This window comes from Equus asinus, chromosome 10 (assembly GCF_041296235.1).
Source record: "Equus asinus isolate D_3611 breed Donkey chromosome 10, EquAss-T2T_v2, whole genome shotgun sequence".
Lineage (NCBI taxonomy): Eukaryota > Metazoa > Chordata > Mammalia > Perissodactyla > Equidae > Equus > Equus asinus.
In genome coordinates, this window is record NC_091799.1 from 7,861,569 (window position 1) to 7,879,623 (window position 18,055).

An 18,055-nucleotide genomic window follows, 5' to 3' on the forward strand; every position below is an offset into this window, starting at 1 on the left:
CAGTGCTCTCACAGCCTACCGGGAACATCTCTTACCAAGGCCTGTGAAACGCAGTTTCTTGGCAGGCCTGATCTGGCTGAAGTAGAACTCCTGCTCTGGGTGTGCTCCATTGGCCTAGAGCTGAAAGGCCCAAAGGAATGCCTTGTTTGCAAAGGGGCAGAGAGGCCCCAAAGCATCTTGCTTCCAGCTCTTTGGGAAGCTAAGAAACAACTGGCTCTGCCCGGTGCTCTTACAGCCTAAGAGAAAATCTCTTACCAAGGCCTGTGAAACGCACTTTGTTGGTGGCCTGATCTAGCTGAAGTAGAACTTCTGCTCTGGGTGTGCTCCATTGGCCTAGAGCTGCCTGGCCCAAAGGGCCGCCTTGTTTGCAAAGGGGCAGAGAGGCCCCAAAGCATCTTGCTTCCAGCTCTTCGGGAAGCTAAGAAACATCTGGCGTTGCCCAGTGCTCTTACAGCCTACCGGGAACATCTCTTACCAAGGCCTGTGAAACGCAGTTTGTTGGTGGCCTGAACTGGCCGAAGTAGAACTTCTGCTCTGGGTGTGCTCCACTGGCCTAGAGCTACCTGGCGCAAAGGGCTGCCTTGATTCCAAAGTGAGAGAGTGGCACCAAAGCATCTTGCTCCCAGCTCTTCGGGAAGCTAAGAAACAGCTGGCTCTGCCCAGTGCTCTTACAGCCTAAGAGAACATCTCTTTGAAAGGCCTGTGAAACGCAGTTTCTTGGCAGGCCTGACCTGGCTGAAGTAGAACTTCTGTTCTGGTTGTGCTACATAGGCCTAGAGCTACCAGGACCTAAGGGCTGCCTTGTTTCCAAGGGGTGAGAGAGGCCCCAAAGCATCTTGCCTCCAGCACTTTGGGAAGCTAAAAAACAACTGGTTCTGCCCAGTGCTCTCACAGCCTACCGTGAACATCTCTTACCAAGGGCTGTGAAACGCAGTTTCTGGGCAGGACTGATCCGCCTGAAGTAGAACTTCTGCTGTGGGTGTGCTCCATTGGCCTAGAGCTGCCAGGCCCAAACGGCTGCCTTGTGTCCAAAGGGAGAGAGAGGCCCCAAAGCATCTTGCTTCCAGCTCTGTGGGAAGCTAAAGCAACTGGCTCTCCACAGTGCTCTCACAGCCTACCGGGAACATCTCTTACCAAGGCCTGTGAAACGCAGTTTCTTGGCAGGCCTGATCTGGCTGAAGTAGAACTCCTGCTCTGGGCGTGCTACTTTGGCCTAGAGCTGCCAGGCCCAAAGGGCCGCCTTGTTTCCAAAGGGGCTGAGAGTCCCCAAAGTATCTTGCTTCCAAATCTTTGGGAAGCTAAGAAACAACTGGCTCTGCACAGTGCTCTCACAGCCTACCGGCAACGTGACAGAGAAAGGCCTGTGAGACGCAGTTTCTTGGAAGGCCTGATCTGGCTGAGGTAGAACTTCTGCTCTGGGTGTACTCCATTGGCCTAGGGCTGCCAGGCCCAAAGGGCTGCCTTTATTTCCAAAGTGTGAGAGAGGCCCCAAAGCATCTTGCTTCCTGCTCTCTGGGAAGCTAAAACAACTGGCTCTGCACAGTGCTCTCAAAGCCAACCGGGAACGTCACATACAAAGGCCTGTGAAACGCAGCTTCTTGACAGGCCTTATCTGGCTGAGGTAGAACTTGTGCTCTGGGTGTGCTACTTTGGCCTAGAGCTGCCAGGCACAAAGGCTGCTTTGTTTCCAAAGGGGGAGAGAGGCCCCAAATCAGGTTGCTTCCAGCTGTTTTTGAAGCTAAGAAACAACTCGCTCTGCCAGGTACTCTTACAGCCTTCCGGGAACACCTCTTACGAAGGCCTGTGAAAAGCAGTTTCTTGGCAGGCCTGATCTGGCTGAGGTAGAACTTCTGCTCTGGGTGTGCTCCATTGCCCTAGAGCTGAAAGGCCCAAAGGGCTGCCTTGTTTCCAAAGGGGGAGAGAGGCCCCAAAGCATCTTGCTTCCACCTCTTGGGAAGCTAAGAAACAACTCGCTGTGCCCAGTGCTCTTATAGCCTAAGAGAACATCTCTTATCAAGGCCTGTGAAACGCACTTTCTAGGCAGGCCTGATCTGGAAGAAGTAGAACTTCTGCTCTGGTTGTGCTCCATTGCCCTAGAGCTGCCAGACCCAACGTGCTGCCTTGTTTCCAAAGGGGCAGAGAGGCCCCAAAGCGTCTTGCTTCCAGCTGTTTGGGAAACAAGGAAACAACTGGCTCTGCACCGTGCTCTCACAGCCTACCGGGAACGTCACATACAAAGGCCTCTGAAACGCAGTTCCTTGGCAGGCCTGATCTGGCTGAAGTAGGACTTCTGCTCTGGGTGTGCTCCATTGGCCTAGAGCTGAAAGGCCCAAAGGGATGCCTTGTTTGCAAAGGGGCAGAGAGGCCCCAAAGCATCTTGCTTCCAGCTCTTTGGGAAGCTAAGAAACAACTGTCTCTGCCCAGTGCTCTGACAGAGTACCGGGAACATCTCTTACCAGAGCCTTTGAAACGCAGTTTCTTGGCAGGCCTTATCTGGCTGAGGTAGAACTTCTGCTCTGGGTGTGCTCCATTGGCCTAGAGCTGAAAGGCCCAAAGGTCGGCCTTGTTGGCAAAGGGGCAGGGAGCCCCCAAAGCATCTTGCTTCCAGCTCTTTGGGAAGCTAAGAAACAACTGGCTCTGCCCAGTGCTCTTACAGCCTAAGAGAAAATCTCTTACCAAGGCCTGTGAAACGCACTTTGTTGGTGGCCTGATCTAGCTGAAGTAGAACTTCTGCTCTGGGTGTGCTCCATTGGCCTAGAGCTGCCTGGCCCAAAGGGCCGCCTTGTTTGCAAAGGGGCAGAGAGGCCCCAAAGCATCTTGCTTCCAGCTCTTCGGGAAGCTAAGAAACATCTGGCGTTGCCCAGTGCTCTTACAGCCTACCGGGAACATCTCTTACCAAGGCCTGTGAAACGCAGTTTGTTGGTGGCCTGAACTGGCCGAAGTAGAACTTCTGCTCTGGGTGTGCTCCACTGGCCTAGAGCTACCTGGCGCAAAGGGCTGCCTTGATTCCAAAGTGAGAGAGTGGCACCAAAGCATCTTGCTCCCAGCTCTTCGGGAAGCTAAGAAACAGCTGGCTCTGCCCAGTGCTCTTACAGCCTAAGAGAACATCTCTTTGAAAGGCCTGTGAAACGCAGTTTCTTGGCAGGCCTGACCTGGCTGAAGTAGAACTTCTGTTCTGGTTGTGCTACATAGGCCTAGAGCTACCAGGACCTAAGGGCTGCCTTGTTTCCAAGGGGTGAGAGAGGCCCCAAAGCATCTTGCCTCCAGCACTTTGGGAAGCTAAAAAACAACTGGTTCTGCCCAGTGCTCTCACAGACTACCGTGAACATCTCTTACCAAGGGCTGTGAAACGCAGTTTCTGGGCAGGACTGATCCGCCTGAAGTAGAACTTCTGCTGTGGGTGTGCTCCATTGGCCTAGAGCTGCCAGGCCCAAACGGCTGCCTTGTGTCCAAAGGGAGAGAGAGGCCCCAAAGCATCTTGCTTCCAGCTCTGTGGGAAGCTAAAGCAACTGGCTCTCCACAGTGCTCTCACAGCCTACCGGGAACATCTCTTACCAAGGCCTGTGAAACGCAGTTTCTTGGCAGGCCTGATCTGGCTGAAGTAGAACTCCTGCTCTGGGTGTGCTCCATTGGCCTAGAGCTGAAAGGCCCAAAGGAATGCCTTGTTTGCAAAGGGGCAGAGAGGCCCCAAAGCATCTTGCTTCCAGCTCTTTGGGAAGCTAAGAAACACCTGGCTCTGCCCGGTGCTCTTACAGCCTAAGAGAAAATCTCTTACCAAGGCCTGTGAAACGCACTTTGTTGGTGGCCTGATCTAGCTGAAGTAGAACTTCTGCTCTGGGTGTGCTCCATTGGCCTAGAGCTGCCTGGCCCAAAGGGCCGCCTTGTTTGCAAAGGGGCAGAGAGGCCCCAAAGCATCTTGCTTCCAGCTCTTCGGGAAGCTAAGAAACATCTGGCGTTGCCCAGTGCTCTTACAGCCTACCGGGAACATCTCTTACCAAGGCCTGTGAAACGCAGTTTGTTGGTGGCCTGAACTGGCCGAAGTAGAACTTCTGCTCTGGGTGTGCTCCACTGGCCTAGAGCTACCTGGCGCAAAGGGCTGCCTTGATTCCAAAGTGAGAGAGTGGCACCAAAGCATCTTGCTCCCAGCTCTTCGGGAAGCTAAGAAACAGCTGGCTCTGCCCAGTGCTCTTACAGCCTAAGAGAACATCTCTTTGAAAGGCCTGTGAAACGCAGTTTCTTGGCAGGCCTGACCTGGCTGAAGTAGAACTTCTGTTCTGGTTGTGCTACATAGGCCTAGAGCTACCAGGACCTAAGGGCTGCCTTGTTTCCAAAGGGTGAGAGAGGCCCCAAAGCATCTTGCCTCCAGCACTTTGGGAAGCTAAAAAACAACTGGTTCTGCCCAGTGCTCTCACAGCCTACCGTGAACATCTCTTACCAAGGGCTGTGAAACGCAGTTTCTGGGCAGGACTGATCCGCCTGAAGTAGAACTTCTGCTGTGGGTGTGCTCCATTGGCCTAGAGCTGCCAGGCCCAAACGGCTGCCTTGTGTCCAAAGGGAGAGAGAGGCCCCAAAGCATCTTGCTTCCAGCTCTGTGGGAAGCTAAAGCAACTGGCTCTCCACAGTGCTCTCACAGCCTACCGGGAACATCTCTTACCAAGGCCTGTGAAACGCAGTTTCTTGGCAGGCCTGATCTGGCTGAAGTAGAACTCCTGCTCTGGGCGTGCTACTTTGGCCTAGAGCTGCCAGGCCCAAAGGGCCGCCTTGTTTCCAAAGGGGCTGAGAGTCCCCAAAGTATCTTGCTTCCAAATCTTTGGGAAGCTAAGAAACAACTGGCTCTGCACAGTGCTCTCACAGCCTACCGGCAACGTGACAGAGAAAGGCCTGTGAGACGCAGTTTCTTGGAAGGCCTGATCTGGCTGAGGTAGAACTTCTGCTCTGGGTGTACTCCATTGGCCTAGGGCTGCCAGGCCCAAAGGGCTGCCTTTATTTCCAAAGTGTGAGAGAGGCCCCAAAGCATCTTGCTTCCTGCTCTCTGGGAAGCTAAAACAACTGGCTCTGCACAGTGCTCTCAAAGCCAACCGGGAACGTCACATACAAAGGCCTGTGAAACGCAGCTTCTTGACAGGCCTTATCTGGCTGAGGTAGAACTTGTGCTCTGGGTGTGCTACTTTGGCCTAGAGCTGCCAGGCACAAAGGCTGCTTTGTTTCCAAAGGGGGAGAGAGGCCCCAAATCATGTTGCTTCCAGCTGTTTTTGAAGCTAAGAAACAACTCGCTCTGCCAGGTACTCTTACAGCCTTCCGGGAACACCTCTTACGAAGGCCTGTGAAAAGCAGTTTCTTGGCAGGCCTGATCTGGCTGAGGTAGAACTTCTGCTCTGGGTGTGCTCCATTGCCCTAGAGCTGAAAGGCCCAAAGGGCTGCCTTGTTTCCAAAGGGGGAGAGAGGCCCCAAAGCATCTTGCTTCCACCTCTTGGGAAGCTAAGAAACAACTCGCTGTGCCCAGTGCTCTTATAGCCTAAGAGAACATCTCTTATCAAGGCCTGTGAAACGCACTTTCTAGGCAGGCCTGATCTGGAAGAAGTAGAACTTCTGCTCTGGTTGTGCTCCATTGCCCTAGAGCTGCCAGACCCAACGTGCTGCCTTGTTTCCAAAGGGGCAGAGAGGCCCCAAAGCGTCTTGCTTCCAGCTGTTTGGGAAACAAGGAAACAACTGGCTCTGCACCGTGCTCTCACAGCCTACCGGGAACGTCACATACAAAGGCCTCTGAAACGCAGTTCCTTGGCAGGCCTGATCTGGCTGAAGTAGGACTTCTGCTCTGGGTGTGCTCCATTGGCCTAGAGCTGAAAGGCCCAAAGGGATGCCTTGTTTGCAAAGGGGCAGAGAGGCCCCAAAGCATCTTGCTTCCAGCTCTTTGGGAAGCTAAGAAACAACTGTCTCTGCCCAGTGCTCTGACAGAGTACCGGGAACATCTCTTACCAGAGCCTTTGAAACGCAGTTTCTTGGCAGGCCTTATCTGGCTGAGGTAGAACTTCTGCTCTGGGTGTGCTCCATTGGCCTAGAGCTGAAAGGCCCAAAGGTCGGCCTTGTTGGCAAAGGGGCAGGGAGCCCCCAAAGCATCTTGCTTCCAGCTCTTTGGGAAGCTAAGAAACAACTGGCTCTGCCCAGTGCTCTTACAGCCTAAGAGAAAATCTCTTACCAAGGCCTGTGAAACGCACTTTGTTGGTGGCCTGATCTAGCTGAAGTAGAACTTCTGCTCTGGGTGTGCTCCATTGGCCTAGAGCTGCCTGGCCCAAAGGGCCGCCTTGTTTGCAAAGGGGCAGAGAGGCCCCAAAGCATCTTGCTTCCAGCTCTTCGGGAAGCTAAGAAACATCTGGCGTTGCCCAGTGCTCTTACAGCCTACCGGGAACATCTCTTACCAAGGCCTGTGAAACGCAGTTTGTTGGTGGCCTGAACTGGCCGAAGTAGAACTTCTGCTCTGGGTGTGCTCCACTGGCCTAGAGCTACCTGGCGCAAAGGGCTGCCTTGATTCCAAAGTGAGAGAGTGGCACCAAAGCATCTTGCTCCCAGCTCTTCGGGAAGCTAAGAAACAGCTGGCTCTGCCCAGTGCTCTTACAGCCTAAGAGAACATCTCTTTGAAAGGCCTGTGAAACGCAGTTTCTTGGCAGGCCTGACCTGGCTGAAGTAGAACTTCTGTTCTGGTTGTGCTACATAGGCCTAGAGCTACCAGGACCTAAGGGCTGCCTTGTTTCCAAGGGGTGAGAGAGGCCCCAAAGCATCTTGCCTCCAGCACTTTGGGAAGCTAAAAAACAACTGGTTCTGCCCAGTGCTCTCACAGACTACCGTGAACATCTCTTACCAAGGGCTGTGAAACGCAGTTTCTGGGCAGGACTGATCCGCCTGAAGTAGAACTTCTGCTGTGGGTGTGCTCCATTGGCCTAGAGCTGCCAGGCCCAAACGGCTGCCTTGTGTCCAAAGGGAGAGAGAGGCCCCAAAGCATCTTGCTTCCAGCTCTGTGGGAAGCTAAAGCAACTGGCTCTCCACAGTGCTCTCACAGCCTACCGGGAACATCTCTTACCAAGGCCTGTGAAACGCAGTTTCTTGGCAGGCCTGATCTGGCTGAAGTAGAACTCCTGCTCTGGGTGTGCTCCATTGGCCTAGAGCTGAAAGGCCCAAAGGAATGCCTTGTTTGCAAAGGGGCAGAGAGGCCCCAAAGCATCTTGCTTCCAGCTCTTTGGGAAGCTAAGAAACAACTGGCTCTGCCCGGTGCTCTTACAGCCTAAGAGAAAATCTCTTACCAAGGCCTGTGAAACGCACTTTGTTGGTGGCCTGATCTAGCTGAAGTAGAACTTCTGCTCTGGGTGTGCTCCATTGGCCTAGAGCTGCCTGGCCCAAAGGGCCGCCTTGTTTGCAAAGGGGCAGAGAGGCCCCAAAGCATCTTGCTTCCAGCTCTTCGGGAAGCTAAGAAACATCTGGCGTTGCCCAGTGCTCTTACAGCCTACCGGGAACATCTCTTACCAAGGCCTGTGAAACGCAGTTTGTTGGTGGCCTGAACTGGCCGAAGTAGAACTTCTGCTCTGGGTGTGCTCCACTGGCCTAGAGCTACCTGGCGCAAAGGGCTGCCTTGATTCCAAAGTGAGAGAGTGGCACCAAAGCATCTTGCTCCCAGCTCTTCGGGAAGCTAAGAAACAGCTGGCTCTGCCCAGTGCTCTTACAGCCTAAGAGAACATCTCTTTGAAAGGCCTGTGAAACGCAGTTTCTTGGCAGGCCTGACCTGGCTGAAGTAGAACTTCTGTTCTGGTTGTGCTACATAGGCCTAGAGCTACCAGGACCTAAGGGCTGCCTTGTTTCCAAGGGGTGAGAGAGGCCCCAAAGCATCTTGCCTCCAGCACTTTGGGAAGCTAAAAAACAACTGGTTCTGCCCAGTGCTCTCACAGCCTACCGTGAACATCTCTTACCAAGGGCTGTGAAACGCAGTTTCTGGGCAGGACTGATCCGCCTGAAGTAGAACTTCTGCTGTGGGTGTGCTCCATTGGCCTAGAGCTGCCAGGCCCAAACGGCTGCCTTGTGTCCAAAGGGAGAGAGAGGCCCCAAAGCATCTTGCTTCCAGCTCTGTGGGAAGCTAAAGCAACTGGCTCTCCACAGTGCTCTCACAGCCTACCGGGAACATCTCTTACCAAGGCCTGTGAAACGCAGTTTCTTGGCAGGCCTGATCTGGCTGAAGTAGAACTCCTGCTCTGGGCGTGCTACTTTGGCCTAGAGCTGCCAGGCCCAAAGGGCCGCCTTGTTTCCAAAGGGGCTGAGAGTCCCCAAAGTATCTTGCTTCCAAATCTTTGGGAAGCTAAGAAACAACTGGCTCTGCACAGTGCTCTCACAGCCTACCGGCAACGTGACAGAGAAAGGCCTGTGAGACGCAGTTTCTTGGAAGGCCTGATCTGGCTGAGGTAGAACTTCTGCTCTGGGTGTACTCCATTGGCCTAGGGCTGCCAGGCCCAAAGGGCTGCCTTTATTTCCAAAGTGTGAGAGAGGCCCCAAAGCATCTTGCTTCCTGCTCTCTGGGAAGCTAAAACAACTGGCTCTGCACAGTGCTCTCAAAGCCAACCGGGAACGTCACATACAAAGGCCTGTGAAACGCAGCTTCTTGACAGGCCTTATCTGGCTGAGGTAGAACTTGTGCTCTGGGTGTGCTACTTTGGCCTAGAGCTGCCAGGCACAAAGGCTGCTTTGTTTCCAAAGGGGGAGAGAGGCCCCAAATCAGGTTGCTTCCAGCTGTTTTTGAAGCTAAGAAACAACTCGCTCTGCCAGGTACTCTTACAGCCTTCCGGGAACACCTCTTACGAAGGCCTGTGAAAAGCAGTTTCTTGGCAGGCCTGATCTGGCTGAGGTAGAACTTCTGCTCTGGGTGTGCTCCATTGCCCTAGAGCTGAAAGGCCCAAAGGGATGCCTTGTTTGCAAAGGGGCAGAGAGGCCCCAAAGCATCTTGCTTCCAGCTCTTTGGGAAGCTAAGAAACAACTGTCTCTGCCCAGTGCTCTGACAGAGTACCGGGAACATCTCTTACCAGAGCCTTTGAAACGCAGTTTCTTGGCAGGCCTTATCTGGCTGAGGTAGAACTTCTGCTCTGGGTGTGCTCCATTGGCCTAGAGCTGAAAGGCCCAAAGGTCGGCCTTGTTGGCAAAGGGGCAGGGAGCCCCCAAAGCATCTTGCTTCCAGCTCTTTGGGAAGCTAAGAAACAACTGGCTCTGCCCAGTGCTCTTACAGCCTAAGAGAAAATCTCTTACCAAGGCCTGTGAAACGCACTTTGTTGGTGGCCTGATCTAGCTGAAGTAGAACTTCTGCTCTGGGTGTGCTCCATTGGCCTAGAGCTGCCTGGCCCAAAGGGCCGCCTTGTTTGCAAAGGGGCAGAGAGGCCCCAAAGCATCTTGCTTCCAGCTCTTCGGGAAGCTAAGAAACATCTGGCGTTGCCCAGTGCTCTTACAGCCTACCGGGAACATCTCTTACCAAGGCCTGTGAAACGCAGTTTGTTGGTGGCCTGAACTGGCCGAAGTAGAACTTCTGCTCTGGGTGTGCTCCACTGGCCTAGAGCTACCTGGCGCAAAGGGCTGCCTTGATTCCAAAGTGAGAGAGTGGCACCAAAGCATCTTGCTCCCAGCTCTTCGGGAAGCTAAGAAACAGCTGGCTCTGCCCAGTGCTCTTACAGCCTAAGAGAACATCTCTTTGAAAGGCCTGTGAAACGCAGTTTCTTGGCAGGCCTGACCTGGCTGAAGTAGAACTTCTGTTCTGGTTGTGCTACATAGGCCTAGAGCTACCAGGACCTAAGGGCTGCCTTGTTTCCAAGGGGTGAGAGAGGCCCCAAAGCATCTTGCCTCCAGCACTTTGGGAAGCTAAAAAACAACTGGTTCTGCCCAGTGCTCTCACAGACTACCGTGAACATCTCTTACCAAGGGCTGTGAAACGCAGTTTCTGGGCAGGACTGATCCGCCTGAAGTAGAACTTCTGCTGTGGGTGTGCTCCATTGGCCTAGAGCTGCCAGGCCCAAACGGCTGCCTTGTGTCCAAAGGGAGAGAGAGGCCCCAAAGCATCTTGCTTCCAGCTCTGTGGGAAGCTAAAGCAACTGGCTCTCCACAGTGCTCTCACAGCCTACCGGGAACATCTCTTACCAAGGCCTGTGAAACGCAGTTTCTTGGCAGGCCTGATCTGGCTGAAGTAGAACTCCTGCTCTGGGTGTGCTCCATTGGCCTAGAGCTGAAAGGCCCAAAGGAATGCCTTGTTTGCAAAGGGGCAGAGAGGCCCCAAAGCATCTTGCTTCCAGCTCTTTGGGAAGCTAAGAAACACCTGGCTCTGCCCGGTGCTCTTACAGCCTAAGAGAAAATCTCTTACCAAGGCCTGTGAAACGCACTTTGTTGGTGGCCTGATCTAGCTGAAGTAGAACTTCTGCTCTGGGTGTGCTCCATTGGCCTAGAGCTGCCTGGCCCAAAGGGCCGCCTTGTTTGCAAAGGGGCAGAGAGGCCCCAAAGCATCTTGCTTCCAGCTCTTCGGGAAGCTAAGAAACATCTGGCGTTGCCCAGTGCTCTTACAGCCTACCGGGAACATCTCTTACCAAGGCCTGTGAAACGCAGTTTGTTGGTGGCCTGAACTGGCCGAAGTAGAACTTCTGCTCTGGGTGTGCTCCACTGGCCTAGAGCTACCTGGCGCAAAGGGCTGCCTTGATTCCAAAGTGAGAGAGTGGCACCAAAGCATCTTGCTCCCAGCTCTTCGGGAAGCTAAGAAACAGCTGGCTCTGCCCAGTGCTCTTACAGCCTAAGAGAACATCTCTTTGAAAGGCCTGTGAAACGCAGTTTCTTGGCAGGCCTGACCTGGCTGAAGTAGAACTTCTGTTCTGGTTGTGCTACATAGGCCTAGAGCTACCAGGACCTAAGGGCTGCCTTGTTTCCAAAGGGTGAGAGAGGCCCCAAAGCATCTTGCCTCCAGCACTTTGGGAAGCTAAAAAACAACTGGTTCTGCCCAGTGCTCTCACAGCCTACCGTGAACATCTCTTACCAAGGGCTGTGAAACGCAGTTTCTGGGCAGGACTGATCCGCCTGAAGTAGAACTTCTGCTGTGGGTGTGCTCCATTGGCCTAGAGCTGCCAGGCCCAAACGGCTGCCTTGTGTCCAAAGGGAGAGAGAGGCCCCAAAGCATCTTGCTTCCAGCTCTGTGGGAAGCTAAAGCAACTGGCTCTCCACAGTGCTCTCACAGCCTACCGGGAACATCTCTTACCAAGGCCTGTGAAACGCAGTTTCTTGGCAGGCCTGATCTGGCTGAAGTAGAACTCCTGCTCTGGGCGTGCTACTTTGGCCTAGAGCTGCCAGGCCCAAAGGGCCGCCTTGTTTCCAAAGGGGCTGAGAGTCCCCAAAGTATCTTGCTTCCAAATCTTTGGGAAGCTAAGAAACAACTGGCTCTGCACAGTGCTCTCACAGCCTACCGGCAACGTGACAGAGAAAGGCCTGTGAGACGCAGTTTCTTGGAAGGCCTGATCTGGCTGAGGTAGAACTTCTGCTCTGGGTGTACTCCATTGGCCTAGGGCTGCCAGGCCCAAAGGGCTGCCTTTATTTCCAAAGTGTGAGAGAGGCCCCAAAGCATCTTGCTTCCTGCTCTCTGGGAAGCTAAAACAACTGGCTCTGCACAGTGCTCTCAAAGCCAACCGGGAACGTCACATACAAAGGCCTGTGAAACGCAGCTTCTTGACAGGCCTTATCTGGCTGAGGTAGAACTTGTGCTCTGGGTGTGCTACTTTGGCCTAGAGCTGCCAGGCACAAAGGCTGCTTTGTTTCCAAAGGGGGAGAGAGGCCCCAAATCATGTTGCTTCCAGCTGTTTTTGAAGCTAAGAAACAACTCGCTCTGCCAGGTACTCTTACAGCCTTCCGGGAACACCTCTTACGAAGGCCTGTGAAAAGCAGTTTCTTGGCAGGCCTGATCTGGCTGAGGTAGAACTTCTGCTCTGGGTGTGCTCCATTGCCCTAGAGCTGAAAGGCCCAAAGGGCTGCCTTGTTTCCAAAGGGGGAGAGAGGCCCCAAAGCATCTTGCTTCCACCTCTTGGGAAGCTAAGAAACAACTCGCTGTGCCCAGTGCTCTTATAGCCTAAGAGAACATCTCTTATCAAGGCCTGTGAAACGCACTTTCTAGGCAGGCCTGATCTGGAAGAAGTAGAACTTCTGCTCTGGTTGTGCTCCATTGCCCTAGAGCTGCCAGACCCAACGTGCTGCCTTGTTTCCAAAGGGGCAGAGAGGCCCCAAAGCGTCTTGCTTCCAGCTGTTTGGGAAACAAGGAAACAACTGGCTCTGCACCGTGCTCTCACAGCCTACCGGGAACGTCACATACAAAGGCCTCTGAAACGCAGTTCCTTGGCAGGCCTGATCTGGCTGAAGTAGGACTTCTGCTCTGGGTGTGCTCCATTGGCCTAGAGCTGAAAGGCCCAAAGGGATGCCTTGTTTGCAAAGGGGCAGAGAGGCCCCAAAGCATCTTGCTTCCAGCTCTTTGGGAAGCTAAGAAACAACTGTCTCTGCCCAGTGCTCTGACAGAGTACCGGGAACATCTCTTACCAGAGCCTTTGAAACGCAGTTTCTTGGCAGGCCTTATCTGGCTGAGGTAGAACTTCTGCTCTGGGTGTGCTCCATTGGCCTAGAGCTGAAAGGCCCAAAGGTCGGCCTTGTTGGCAAAGGGGCAGGGAGCCCCCAAAGCATCTTGCTTCCAGCTCTTTGGGAAGCTAAGAAACAACTGGCTCTGCCCAGTGCTCTTACAGCCTAAGAGAAAATCTCTTACCAAGGCCTGTGAAACGCACTTTGTTGGTGGCCTGATCTAGCTGAAGTAGAACTTCTGCTCTGGGCCTGCTCCTCTGGCCTAGAGCTGCCTGGCCCAAAGGGCCGCCTTGTTTGCAAAGGGGCAGAGAGGCCCCAAAGCATCTTGCTTCCAGCTCTTCGGGAAGCTAAGAAACATCTGGCGTTGCCCAGTGCTCTTACAGCCTACCGGGAACATCTCTTACCAAGGCCTGTGAAACGCAGTTTGTTGGTGGCCTGAACTGGCCGAAGTAGAACTTCTGCTCTGGGTGTGCTCCACTGGCCTAGAGCTACCTGGCGCAAAGGGCTGCCTTGATTCCAAAGTGAGAGAGTGGCACCAAAGCATCTTGCTCCCAGCTCTTCGGGAAGCTAAGAAACAGCTGGCTCTGCCCAGTGCTCTTACAGCCTAAGAGAACATCTCTTTGAAAGGCCTGTGAAACGCAGTTTCTTGGCAGGCCTGACCTGGCTGAAGTAGAACTTCTGTTCTGGTTGTGCTACATAGGCCTAGAGCTACCAGGACCTAAGGGCTGCCTTGTTTCCAAGGGGTGAGAGAGGCCCCAAAGCATCTTGCCTCCAGCACTTTGGGAAGCTAAAAAACAACTGGTTCTGCCCAGTGCTCTCACAGCCTACCGTGAACATCTCTTACCAAGGGCTGTGAAACGCAGTTTCTGGGCAGGACTGATCCGCCTGAAGTAGAACTTCTGCTGTGGGTGTGCTCCATTGGCCTAGAGCTGCCAGGCCCAAACGGCTGCCTTGTGTCCAAAGGGAGAGAGAGGCCCCAAAGCATCTTGCTTCCAGCTCTGTGGGAAGCTAAAGCAACTGGCTCTCCACAGTGCTCTCACAGCCTACCGGGAACATCTCTTACCAAGGCCTGTGAAACGCAGTTTCTTGGCAGGCCTGATCTGGCTGAAGTAGAGCTCCTGCTCTGGGCGTGCTACTTTGGCCTAGAGCTGCCAGGCCCAAAGGGCCGCCTTGTTTCCAAAGGGGCTGAGAGTCCCCAAAGTATCTTGCTTCCAAATCTTTGGGAAGCTAAGAAACAACTGGCTCTGCACAGTGCTCTCACAGCCTACCGGCAACGTGACAGAGAAAGGCCTGTGAGACGCAGTTTCTTGGAAGGCCTGATCTGGCTGAGGTAGAACTTCTGCTCTGGGTGTACTCCATTGGCCTAGGGCTGCCAGGCCCAAAGGGCTGCCTTTATTTCCAAAGTGTGAGAGAGGCCCCAAAGCATCTTGCTTCCTGCTCTCTGGGAAGCTAAAACAACTGGCTCTGCACAGTGCTCTCAAAGCCAACCGGGAACGTCACATACAAAGGCCTGTGAAACGCAGCTTCTTGACAGGCCTTATCTGGCTGAGGTAGAACTTGTGCTCTGGGTGTGCTACTTTGGCCTAGAGCTGCCAGGCACAAAGGCTGCTTTGTTTCCAAAGGGGGAGAGAGGCCCCAAATCAGGTTGCTTCCAGCTGTTTTTGAAGCTAAGAAACAACTCGCTCTGCCAGGTACTCTTACAGCCTTCCGGGAACACCTCTTACGAAGGCCTGTGAAAAGCAGTTTCTTGGCAGGCCTGATCTGGCTGAGGTAGAACTTCTGCTCTGGGTGTGCTCCATTGCCCTAGAGCTGAAAGGCCCAAAGGGATGCCTTGTTTGCAAAGGGGCAGAGAGGCCCCAAAGCATCTTGCTTCCAGCTCTTTGGGAAGCTAAGAAACAACTGTCTCTGCCCAGTGCTCTGACAGAGTACCGGGAACATCTCTTACCAGAGCCTTTGAAACGCAGTTTCTTGGCAGGCCTTATCTGGCTGAGGTAGAACTTCTGCTCTGGGTGTGCTCCATTGGCCTAGAGCTGAAAGGCCCAAAGGTCGGCCTTGTTGGCAAAGGGGCAGGGAGCCCCCAAAGCATCTTGCTTCCAGCTCTTTGGGAAGCTAAGAAACAACTGGCTCTGCCCAGTGCTCTTACAGCCTAAGAGAAAATCTCTTACCAAGGCCTGTGAAACGCACTTTGTTGGTGGCCTGATCTAGCTGAAGTAGAACTTCTGCTCTGGGTGTGCTCCATTGGCCTAGAGCTGCCTGGCCCAAAGGGCCGCCTTGTTTGCAAAGGGGCAGAGAGGCCCCAAAGCATCTTGCTTCCAGCTCTTCGGGAAGCTAAGAAACATCTGGCGTTGCCCAGTGCTCTTACAGCCTACCGGGAACATCTCTTACCAAGGCCTGTGAAACGCAGTTTGTTGGTGGCCTGAACTGGCCGAAGTAGAACTTCTGCTCTGGGTGTGCTCCACTGGCCTAGAGCTACCTGGCGCAAAGGGCTGCCTTGATTCCAAAGTGAGAGAGTGGCACCAAAGCATCTTGCTCCCAGCTCTTCGGGAAGCTAAGAAACAGCTGGCTCTGCCCAGTGCTCTTACAGCCTAAGAGAACATCTCTTTGAAAGGCCTGTGAAACGCAGTTTCTTGGCAGGCCTGACCTGGCTGAAGTAGAACTTCTGTTCTGGTTGTGCTACATAGGCCTAGAGCTACCAGGACCTAAGGGCTGCCTTGTTTCCAAGGGGTGAGAGAGGCCCCAAAGCATCTTGCCTCCAGCACTTTGGGAAGCTAAAAAACAACTGGTTCTGCCCAGTGCTCTCACAGACTACCGTGAACATCTCTTACCAAGGGCTGTGAAACGCAGTTTCTGGGCAGGACTGATCCGCCTGAAGTAGAACTTCTGCTGTGGGTGTGCTCCATTGGCCTAGAGCTGCCAGGCCCAAACGGCTGCCTTGTGTCCAAAGGGAGAGAGAGGCCCCAAAGCATCTTGCTTCCAGCTCTGTGGGAAGCTAAAGCAACTGGCTCTCCACAGTGCTCTCACAGCCTACCGGGAACATCTCTTACCAAGGCCTGTGAAACGCAGTTTCTTGGCAGGCCTGATCTGGCTGAAGTAGAACTCCTGCTCTGGGTGTGCTCCATTGGCCTAGAGCTGAAAGGCCCAAAGGAATGCCTTGTTTGCAAAGGGGCAGAGAGGCCCCAAAGCATCTTGCTTCCAGCTCTTTGGGAAGCTAAGAAACACCTGGCTCTGCCCGGTGCTCTTACAGCCTAAGAGAAAATCTCTTACCAAGGCCTGTGAAACGCACTTTGTTGGTGGCCTGATCTAGCTGAAGTAGAACTTCTGCTCTGGGTGTGCTCCATTGGCCTAGAGCTGCCTGGCCCAAAGGGCCGCCTTGTTTGCAAAGGGGCAGAGAGGCCCCAAAGCATCTTGCTTCCAGCTCTTCGGGAAGCTAAGAAACATCTGGCGTTGCCCAGTGCTCTTACAGCCTACCGGGAACATCTCTTACCAAGGCCTGTGAAACGCAGTTTGTTGGTGGCCTGAACTGGCCGAAGTAGAACTTCTGCTCTGGGTGTGCTCCACTGGCCTAGAGCTACCTGGCGCAAAGGGCTGCCTTGATTCCAAAGTGAGAGAGTGGCACCAAAGCATCTTGCTCCCAGCTCTTCGGGAAGCTAAGAAACAGCTGGCTCTGCCCAGTGCTCTTACAGCCTAAGAGAACATCTCTTTGAAAGGCCTGTGAAACGCAGTTTCTTGGCAGGCCTGACCTGGCTGAAGTAGAACTTCTGTTCTGGTTGTGCTACATAGGCCTAGAGCTACCAGGACCTAAGGGCTGCCTTGTTTCCAAAGGGTGAGAGAGGCCCCAAAGCATCTTGCCTCCAGCACTTTGGGAAGCTAAAAAACAACTGGTTCTGCCCAGTGCTCTCACAGCCTACCGTGAACATCTCTTACCAAGGGCTGTGAAACGCAGTTTCTGGGCAGGACTGATCCGCCTGAAGTAGAACTTCTGCTGTGGGTGTGCTCCATTGGCCTAGAGCTGCCAGGCCCAAACGGCTGCCTTGTGTCCAAAGGGAGAGAGAGGCCCCAAAGCATCTTGCTTCCAGCTCTGTGGGAAGCTAAAGCAACTGGCTCTCCACAGTGCTCTCACAGCCTACCGGGAACATCTCTTACCAAGGCCTGTGAAACGCAGTTTCTTGGCAGGCCTGATCTGGCTGAAGTAGAACTCCTGCTCTGGGCGTGCTACTTTGGCCTAGAGCTGCCAGGCCCAAAGGGCCGCCTTGTTTCCAAAGGGGCTGAGAGTCCCCAAAGTATCTTGCTTCCAAATCTTTGGGAAGCTAAGAAACAACTGGCTCTGCACAGTGCTCTCACAGCCTACCGGCAACGTGACAGAGAAAGGCCTGTGAGACGCAGTTTCTTGGAAGGCCTGATCTGGCTGAGGTAGAACTTCTGCTCTGGGTGTACTCCATTGGCCTAGGGCTGCCAGGCCCAAAGGGCTGCCTTTATTTCCAAAGTGTGAGAGAGGCCCCAAAGCATCTTGCTTCCTGCTCTCTGGGAAGCTAAAACAACTGGCTCTGCACAGTGCTCTCAAAGCCAACCGGGAACGTCACATACAAAGGCCTGTGAAACGCAGCTTCTTGACAGGCCTTATCTGGCTGAGGTAGAACTTGTGCTCTGGGTGTGCTACTTTGGCCTAGAGCTGCCAGGCACAAAGGCTGCTTTGTTTCCAAAGGGGGAGAGAGGCCCCAAATCATGTTGCTTCCAGCTGTTTTTGAAGCTAAGAAACAACTCGCTCTGCCAGGTACTCTTACAGCCTTCCGGGAACACCTCTTACGAAGGCCTGTGAAAAGCAGTTTCTTGGCAGGCCTGATCTGGCTGAGGTAGAACTTCTGCTCTGGGTGTGCTCCATTGCCCTAGAGCTGAAAGGCCCAAAGGGCTGCCTTGTTTCCAAAGGGGGAGAGAGGCCCCAAAGCATCTTGCTTCCACCTCTTGGGAAGCTAAGAAACAACTCGCTGTGCCCAGTGCTCTTATAGCCTAAGAGAACATCTCTTATCAAGGCCTGTGAAACGCACTTTCTAGGCAGGCCTGATCTGGAAGAAGTAGAACTTCTGCTCTGGTTGTGCTCCATTGCCCTAGAGCTGCCAGACCCAACGTGCTGCCTTGTTTCCAAAGGGGCAGAGAGGCCCCAAAGCGTCTTGCTTCCAGCTGTTTGGGAAACAAGGAAACAACTGGCTCTGCACCGTGCTCTCACAGCCTACCGGGAACGTCACATACAAAGGCCTCTGAAACGCAGTTCCTTGGCAGGCCTGATCTGGCTGAAGTAGGACTTCTGCTCTGGGTGTGCTCCATTGGCCTAGAGCTGAAAGGCCCAAAGGGATGCCTTGTTTGCAAAGGGGCAGAGAGGCCCCAAAGCATCTTGCTTCCAGCTCTTTGGGAAGCTAAGAAACAACTGTCTCTGCCCAGTGCTCTGACA